Below are 9,823 nucleotides of genomic sequence, written 5' to 3' on the forward strand. Positions count from 1 at the left end.
TGCCTGCTATCTGTCTCGGGCCCCGAGTTGGCAGTGCCTGTCCTCCCCTTTGTACAAGACTATGCGGAGCCCCGGCCAGTTGCTGATTCAGGGCCCAGGAGGGAGGGCAGAAGGGGAAGACAGATAAATGAGGGCTGTGGGCCCCGCCCGCACAGACCCCCCCCCCACCCATGGGTGGGACAGAGGCGGAGGCTGGTTTATCAGAACCCCGGGGGCCCCAGCCCCACCCAGATGATGTATCCCAAGAAGAGAGAGACTCTGGCAGCAAAACTTGTCTTCCGTAACAGAAAGAAAGGTAAGGGGGAAGGAAGGAAGGAAGGAAGGAAGGACAGGAGGGGATTCTAGAGCTAGCATCTCATTTATCCCTCATAACAACCAATGGNGGCCCCGCCCGCACAGACCCCCCCCCCACCCATGGGTGGGACAGAGGCGGAGGCTGGTTTATCAGAACCCCGGGGGCCCCAGCCCCACCCAGATGATGTATCTCAAGAAGAGAGAGACTCTGGCAGCAAAACTTGTCTTCCGTAACAGAAAGAAAGGTAAGGGGGAAGGAAGGAAGGAAGGAAGGAAGGACAGGAGGGGATTCTAGAGCTAGCATCTCATTTATCCCTCATAACAACCAATGGTGATGATGACACCCATCTTGCAGATGAGAAAACTGAGACCTGGAAAGGAAAATGCTTGTTGAAAGACCCCAAGCTGGGAAGCAGCAGAGCCAGGATCAAATCCAGGGCCTTCTCATTCCAGAGCCCCCTTTGACCCAGCCTGGCAGCTCCTCCGGTTATGAACTTGGATTTCCCCTCAGAAAAGTGCAGCCGTCTGGTTTGAGACTCCAAGGGCCAGACAGGCCTGGTTGTGAACCTTGGAGCAAGGTGGGCCTGGTGGAGCTTGGTGGTCTCCCTGGGGACAGCCCAGGACCCTCACAAACTGAGGCACTGGACATCAAAACTGCCTGCTCTGTCCCAGGGACCTTACCCAACCCGGGACGAACCCACTGCAACACACAAGTCACCTGGGGCCTGGACAGTCCCTTTGGAGACACAAAACTTGCCCAGCAGTCCCTGTAACTTGCCCAAGGTCACACCAGGAGAGAGCGGACACAGCTGGTGATACCCAGGGACTGGAGGCCCGGGTCATCGCCTCCCTTCCGCCTATAGGGATATTTCTCGAGCATTTGGCTCTTCGCACAGCCTCAGTTTCTCCCATTCAGGGCCCATCCCCTTCTCACTGGCACCTCATCCCTCCATTCAGTCCCACATCAAGTTTCTGGTGGGCGTGTCCACCCTCCGGGCCCCTCTTCTCACTCCAGTCCCTCCTCAGTGTCCTCCCTCCAGGTTCCCACGCCATGTGCCCCTGCACGGCCCCTTGGTGTCACAATTTTTGCTGCCAAGTCCAGTCACGTGGCATCCTGTGTTCGTGGTCACCTCTTAGCAATGTTCCTGCCCAGCTCTGGCTGTGGGGCCCTCACCTCCACCCCGGCCACACCCTCGGCAACCTCGCCCCGACTGCTGCAGCTGTTAACAGATGTGGGTGAGGAACCACATTTTCCCCGTCAGCATCCTGGCTTGTCTCCTGGGCTCGGGACTTGAGTTTCTAGCCACCTAGCTGAAACATCCTAAAAAGATACCTTGATTTCCCCAAATACTTGTTCCTCCTATCCCCTCCTCCAACCTAAGTTAGGCATCACTCTTGAATTCCTTTGTCCCCGTCACTACCACCCCCCAAATACGTGTCCTGAGTGGTCCACGTCCGTCTCACCCCAGTGCCAGCACTCTGGCTCCAGCCCCCAGCAGCCTCCCCTGTGGCCTCCTTGCTGGCTTCTCTGTTGCCTCATTTGCTGCTTACAACAGCCAGAGAAAACTTTTAGAAACTTAAATGAAAATATGCCACTCACCTGCCAAAAAACCTCCCAGTGGCCTCTGGCTGCCCTTCCCCAAACCTCTGGAATTCTCCCCATGGCCTGCAATGTCCCGTCTCTTCCTCCTCCCCTCGCCTTCAGCCACACTGTGGTCCTTTCATGCTCTCTAACAAGCCAAGGTCTCTCCTGCCTCAGGGCCTTTGCCCTTGCTCTTCACTCTCCCCGGAACTCTCTTTCCTCTCTTCTTTTCTTTTCTTATAAACCATCACCTTCCCTCCCTGTGCTTTGTTCATTCACAACCCCATCACTCTGTGCCTTCATAGCTCTTACCACACCTGGGACTCACCTGTCAACTTGTTTACTGTCTATCCACCCCGTCTCCCCAGAATGTCTTGTTCACCGCTGTAGTGGGAAACCAGGTACACAGAACAGGGCCTGACACAGAGTAGATGCTCAATAAATATTTGTTGGATGGCTACCATGCATGTGTGCATGGATGAATCTGCAACCAGATAAACAAATCTAAACCTCACCTTCGATTATGCCACACCCACTCTCAAGAACCTTCCTTGGCTCCCCACTGCCTATAAACTAGAGAGCAAACTTTGTGCATTCGAAGCTTTCTGATCTAGTCCCAAATAGGGTGTTCTCTGCACACTCAGAACATAAACAAACTATTCATACGGGGGTCAGCTAGCTGTCTGCCTCCCCTAGGTGGCCGTGAGTCACTCGAGAGCGGAGTCTCCACCATCTTCATCTCAGTGTCCCTGGTCAGCGACACTGAGTGACCGTCAGAGCTTTGCTGAGTGACCGTCAGTGGCCAAGTGACAGTGGCCCCGCTGGGGTTCAAGCAGCCAGCCAGTGAGAAGGCTCAGAAGCAGGAAACTCCTGAGACCTACCTAGATGGCTGAGCTTTTCAGATTTAGAGTCTGGGAGAAGTCTCGCTGTTGCAGGTCGCTGCTCCCAATTTCGAGGTGTGTGATGGGGGGGTGCTCTGTGGCAACAGGGAACCTGAAAACCACCAGAAATCAGGCCGGTGGAGCCTCTCCGGAGGGGGTGGTCTGAATAAGGACCCTCCAGTTGTAAGAGTTTGAGTGTTGGGTTAGTAAAAAGAATCCACGCAATTCCCGTCAAGGCCATGAAGACCCAGAGCACTGGAAATGAAGGTTGGGGAGGGTGGGCGTGGCTTCCGGTTCCCCACCGTCTGTCAGGTCTTCACACACCTCTCAGGCCCTTGCAGACTCCAGTCCCCCGGTGTCCGGGCTGGGCGGAAACCGGGCCGTGGGGCAGAAGGGCCTGTGCGACCTCGGGTGGGGTCCTCCCCTGAGTCATCGCCTCTGGAGAAAGAGCTTGTCACCGCAGAGCGACGTATGTTATTTTTATGGTTCTTCTAATCAGTCCCCATCTTCAGCCAGGTTCACTGGGGAGCGGACTCAGGGACAGCGCTGCACGTGGCTGGCCAGGAGTCCCTGTGAGGGACCGAGGGCAGTGTGGTGTCACAAGGGAGCCGTCGGTCTGGTTTGAATGGATTCATAAACATTTCCCGATTCTGTCGCTTTCTGTCGCTTTCTGTCTCCTTACTTATCCCTGATCTTGCTCTCTCTACTCTTTTCCTGAACCAGATTTGCCAAGAGTTCTCTGTTTCATACTGCTTCCCCGCAAAAGGAGCTTTTTAAATTTATTTTAGGGGGTGGGCTGGGATGGGAGTAAAAAACAGAAAACTGTACTTGAACGACAAATAAAGTTTTTAAAAAATGGAAAAATTTTTATTTTAAATTTATCATTTCTACTAATTTGTTACTTAGTTATTTCATTTGTTGCAGAATTTACCTTTAATTCCTTACTCTTACTTTTTAAAAAATTATGTTTTCTATGTTTTAAGTTAAATACTTGATTCACTTGTTCTTCTTTTTAGTGGTAAAAGGTGTCCTGGCTTCTGTGGGAAGCTCTAGCTACGTCTCTTACGCTTTGGTATGAACGGCACCTGCTTTTTGAATCTAGATAATTTGCCATTTCAGTTTTGGTCTTTTTCCTGATTCTGTTTTGTTTTTTTAAGAAGTTAAGAATTTGATGTCTCTTTTGAGAACTCATTCTTTTTTAAAAAATATTTTTTAAAGATTTTATTTATTTATCTTTAGAGGGGAAGGGAAGGAGAGAGGGAGAGAGATGTCAACGTAGGGTTGCTTCTCATGTGTCCCCTGCTGGGAACTGGCCTGCAACCTAGGCATGTGCCCTGACTGGGAATCGAACCGCAATACTCTGGTTCGCAGTCCCACACTCAATCCATTGAGCTACACCAGCCAGGGCGAGAACTCATTCTTAATTATATCGGGTTGTGAAATGAGAGTGTGGCTTGGCAAAATCTCTACTATGAATCTTGACCTTGCCACGCACCAGCTCTGACCAAACCCAGTGACTCTGCCTTTCCGAGTCTGTTCCCTCCTCTGTCCAGTACACACGACACGCCACTTCTCTGTGAGGGGGACCTGTGGCCACTGGGTCAGAAGTGAGGCCAGGCACTCGTCCTGAACCCACTGTTACTTAGCAGCTTCTTACCTTTACTCACGTTGTGTGGTTACCAGGGTGGCTTTGGGGGCATGGGGACTACAGAGCTGGCACCTCAGGCACTCGTACAGCCCTGGGCCATCCTGCTTCTGGTGACCATCCTGACAACACCCAGGCCTGAAGCAAAGTCCCTGGTGTGTGACAGGCACAAATGCCCCCTCTTAACTGGGTCCCAGTAACACCGCAGTAGCATGGGGGTCGAGGCTCCCCTGTGACCATGGTCGCTGAATATTGTTCATATTTCTCATCACATGGGAATCAGCAGGGAGGACACAGTGGGAAGGGTCATTTATGTTACTGGTGAAACAAATTTCACTCGTGGCTGGCAGCCAGCTTTCCTGAGAGGTCAGGAGCCAGGGCCTCCTTCGCCTACCACCTCGCCCTGAGCCCCTCAGCTCCCACTGCGGCTAGACCTGGCACCCACGGGCCCTGCTCCCTCATTTCCAGGGCAATGGTGGGTGGCTTGGTGAAGTAGACAAATCAGGATGAGGTCCCTGCTCTGTGGGCAGGCTGGGGGTGAGGAATAGGGGAAGTGGGGTGTAGGTCTGTGCTTAATTCTAGAAAGAACGGGGACCACGAAAGCTGGATCTGCGGCTGGCTTCCACATCTCCGTCCAGACCCCCATAGCTGCCAGGGACCCCGTTTCCCGGGCAGTCGGATACAGAGACTTAGAACACACCAGGGTTGGTCCATATTTCTGGAAGGACGAATTGAAAAGCAACGAAGTCTGAAAAACCACCCTTCTCTCTTTCTACCCCGCTTTTTTCTTTTTCACTCAACAAACACCATCTATCGCCAGACGCTGCCCAGGATGCTGAGGAGAGCAGAGATGGCTTGCCCTGGAGAAGTTCACGATGTGGAGGGGGAGGTAGAGATCATATCTAGAGAACCAGTGAATGAGCAAGTAGGTTGATCTAGTGATGTGATACAAAAAAAAAGATTACACGGGGCTGGAGGGTCGGTGGCTCAGACTGGATGTGTAGGGCAGAGAGCGAACATCCGAAACCTGAGGGGGGCTCCCAGCAGAGGGAGGAGCCAGGGACAATTCCCCAAAGTTAACGTCCCCAAGTCAGGCTTTCAACACACTCTAACTACTTACTTCCAACCTGACCTGGAAAAGCACCAGGCTCCAATACAAAATTTAACCTTTCACAGTTGAACCTGAACTAGGCAAAAGGCTGGCAACATTCTTCTGTAAAGGTCCAGGTAGTAAATATTTCTGAGTTTTGGGTCGGGGGGCACACATCTCTGTCACAACTACTCAGTCCTGTGGCTGGAACTTGAAGCAGCGAGTGACCACCCGTCAACAACCAGGTGGACTGTGTGCGAGGAAAACTTTACCGATAAACCGAGGCAGCTGACTGGCGAGAGTGGGCCGACCCTGCCCTTTCCCCCAAGTTAGGAGAAAAATTAATAGAAACATGAATGGCGAAGGAGGAGCTCGGGACAAGGAAGAAGTCCAGAAAACACAGAACAAGCAGTGTGTCCGGGCTGGCTGGCCACCAGGTAGCCCGATGGCAAGAACGCGGGAGCCAGTCCAACCGCCCGGCGAGAGTGGACAAACACCCAGGGTCCTGTCGACGTGAAGGAAGAGGAAGTGGCCGTGAAGAGCGCCAGACTGCACGGAGGGAAGAGCAAGCCCATCGAGCGGAGGAAGGACCCCCCGTGGGAAGGACATGCCGACTCGGTAGGGAACTGCACTCTCTCTGACCCTGGGGCCTGGTGAGAGAGGGTACTGGCTCGGGGTTCAGGGCAATGGGGTGGGCACGTGGCATTTTTGTGTTTGGCATTCTGCCTGCACAGACAGTCGAAAACAGAATAGAGGCAAATGGGTTTGGGGGGTTAATTTTTTATAAAATAATTCAACTAACATTTTATAAGGTCTTGCTTATTCTGGTAGGGGCTACCAAGATTTAAAGGGGTAATGAAGGCAGTTCCCAGCCGAAAGGGTTGTTGAGAAGTTAGCATTTGCTGTGTGACCAACTTCCAGAAGGTTTTCATCTTGCAAAACCGAAACCGTGTATTCATTAGACGACTCCCCACTTCCCTCTCCTCTCAGGCTGTGGCCACCACCGTCTCCTTCATGGTTCTGTGTTGGCGACTCTGAAAACCTCACATCAATGGACGTGTCTCCTTGCGACAGACTTGTTTCACTGAGCAGAGTGTCCCCGAGGTTCCTCCACATTGTAGGGTGTGTCGGAATGTCCTTCCTTTTTTAAAGCCGCCACATTCCACCGCATGCACTCCGTTTGGTTTACCCACTCACCTCTCGGCCGCGGTGAGTGATGCTCTGTGAGCGCGGGGGAGCAAATACCTTGGAGCCTCTGCTTCCAGCGCTTTTGAATACAGAGCCGGAGTGAAACTGCTGGACCACGTGGTGATTCGCTTTTCCATTTCTTGAAGAAATACTGCTTCCCATGGCATTTGCACCATTTTGCATTCCCTCCGACAATAATACGCAAGGGTTCCAACTTCCCCATATCCTCGCCAACACTTGTTGGAGGAAAAACTGTTTAACACTGAAATCTTGGCTGTACCCTGCCTCTCCCTCACTTAGTCAAGTCCGTGAAGTGGGTTTCATTGGTTGGTTTGGCTTTCTTCCTGAGTAGAACGGAGAACACGGGCCCTGTTTTGCTCACCGTTCGATCCCCAGCACCCAGTCCAGGACTTGCCTTCGGTATAACCTAAGGGGCAAGGGTAGGTGCTCAGATATTTGCTGAATGAATGAAAAAATGAACTTCTCAATTCCACCAATAAAAGAGTCAAGGAGATAAGATGATGATGTAGAAAGGGCCAAACACACCCAACCCTGAATTCCGAATCCAGTGAAGTCACATCTCTCCTGGGAAGAGGGAGGCAACAATACTTCTTACATTAAATGCCGTGGCACTCACGAGCTTCCCAGCGCATGCGTGACAGGTAATGGTGGCCAGTCAGGGGAGGCTTCACTGTAAAGCACCGTATATGAGTATAAGACACTCTTCCTAGCCAAGTCGAATTCTTCAGACCAGCCCACCCGCAGGAGTGAACTGGAGCCAAGATTTCTAGTCGGCGGCAAGACCGTGACACCTCTGTTGAAAGAATTATCTTAATAGAATTGAATACAAAATAATATCACCATGCAGAAAGGGGCCATAAAATCTGTGTGCCAATTATCTAGAGATTTTTCTTCTTTTTCACACTGTTTTTTTCTGGCTGGCAATCCACAGGGACATGAACTCATCATGGCTGGAGTAGATAGTCCAAGGTTTCTCTCAGCACACACACACACACACACACACACGCACACACGCACACAAATTGGTGATTTGGGCGATGAGACTTCGTACTGTAAAGATAGTAATTCTTCCCAAGTTGACAATTCAGTGTCATGCTAATCCTAACCCTACCTAGATTTTTACTAGAAATCGACAAAATGAATCTAAATTTCACTGAATTAATACATAAACAGCAGCCAAGAAAACTTTGAGTATAAACAGCGATGAGGTTATACTGGCGTGTTCGGCCTGACAATTCAAAAACCAGGCTGTTTGTGTAGGATTTATGGATTCTTCCGTGTGTACACGCCACGCTTCTAGAAAAACTTTGGTTTAAAAGTTGGAGGAGGAGACGGATGACGAGAGACACTTGTCTTATAAAAACATACCGTGGGGATGTAGTCACGTAAATATAAACCAGGAAAGGCAGAATGGCCTAGTGGGATGGAAAAATCTTGCTACAGAATTCAAAGTATGAAACGCAGTATTTCAAATAAACGAGGAAATGACAATAATAAAAACCTGTTGGGGCAATCAGCCATTCATTCGGGAAAAAGGACACCTGGACCCTCCCCAACCTCACATCCTACACAAAACCAGTCCCAGGGGACTAATGACATGAACAGCGGGGTCATCCACAGAGGCGACTACGGATAATTCATATTGCCCGTTTGTAAAATCTCCTGGGGCCAAAGAAAAAGGCCGATGACTCCATTACTACAGTAAGATTTTATTAAGGGCACTTGTATGCCAGAGGTGGCCTGGAGGCTGGCAAGGGGATGTGGATGTCCTAACAGCGGCATGGTGCAAGCTGGAGAATTACATAAAACAGGAAGGGTAAGGGGAAAAGGCTGCCTCACATGCTTGCCTGGGGCAGGCCAAAGGTCTGCCCGCCCGTTCCAGGACCCAGCAGCCCTTGGGGGATTGGGGACCAGCAAATGAGACAGTCTCTGACTCATGGGAAGCAGCCTCTGTTCTGGCCCAGATCCGCTGGGCGGGTCACTTCATGAAGCCGTCCCTCCTCCAGAAACTGCCCTTTCCTAGGACAATTCGGTTTGTTCCACCAGCAAGTAAGATGTGCGAGTCCTTTGCCCTGGAGTTTCAGTTCTTGGACCCTCTCAAGTTGATCTGCTTTATTTGTACACATAGATTGATGTGTTCGTTCACTGGGCTGCATGTAACAGGGTAGTGGAACATTGGAAACAAACTCCGTGTCCGTCGGGAGGGGAATAGCTAAAGAAACCACTTCCGTCCATGCAAGGGGTTACTCCAGGCAGCCATTCAAGGGAATGAGACAGGTTTATTCATTCTACAAACATTGATGCAGCACCTACTATGTGCCTGGATCAGTTCTTGGCACTAGGGGTAGAGCAGAGGAAGAAACAGTGTCCAGCTTCATGGGGAACACATTTTAGTGGCGTTGAACGAAGAACCAATAAAAATATAATGGGATTCAAAGTAAGAAATGTCACAAAGCAACGTAAAGGTGAGTGAGGGACATCGTGGCATCTCCCAGGGTCTGTGCACAGCCCCTCTGAGGAGGTGACATCTGAGCTGCACTTGAAGCCCCTCAATCACGAAGAGGTCGGCAAGAAATACGAGGATTAAAATGCAAAAGTGATTACAAGACGATACATGTTTTTTTCTAAGTGCGCAGTACCTGTCCCTGTTTCCCTATTAGAGACATTAGCCAAATGCTGGCATGGAAGGGAGAAAGAGTCGAAGCATTTCTCCGGAAGCAGGCCCGCCTGAGACGCCTCCACCATGGAGGTGTGAACTCGGTTGGTGAACCACAGCTCCTGGTGCAAAAAGGAAGCTGGGCCAGGAGCAGCTCAGAGACTCAGAGCATGCACCTCGGGGTAGAAAGGCCTAGCACTCACAGCCACTGGCTCTGGGGCGTTTCGTGACTTCAGGCAAGTGTTGGCTTTGGTGGCTTCGGTGCCTGAGCCCCAGAGCATGAAACCAGGGGGTTCTGTTCTCCACAGGGTCATTTGGCAACATCTGGTGAGACAGTTTGGGGAGTCACGATGGGGGGAGGTGCTACTAAACTTCCTGCAGTACACAGAGGACAGTAACCCCCTTCCCCAACCGCCCCACCCCCCAGCTGGACGAAGAACTACCCAGCCCCAGTCGACAGCTGAGG

Source organism: Sturnira hondurensis, unplaced genomic scaffold (genome assembly GCF_014824575.4).
Source record: "Sturnira hondurensis isolate 20B ecotype Veracruz unplaced genomic scaffold, ASM1482457v3 Scaffold0011378, whole genome shotgun sequence".
Taxonomy (NCBI): domain Eukaryota; kingdom Metazoa; phylum Chordata; class Mammalia; order Chiroptera; family Phyllostomidae; genus Sturnira; species Sturnira hondurensis.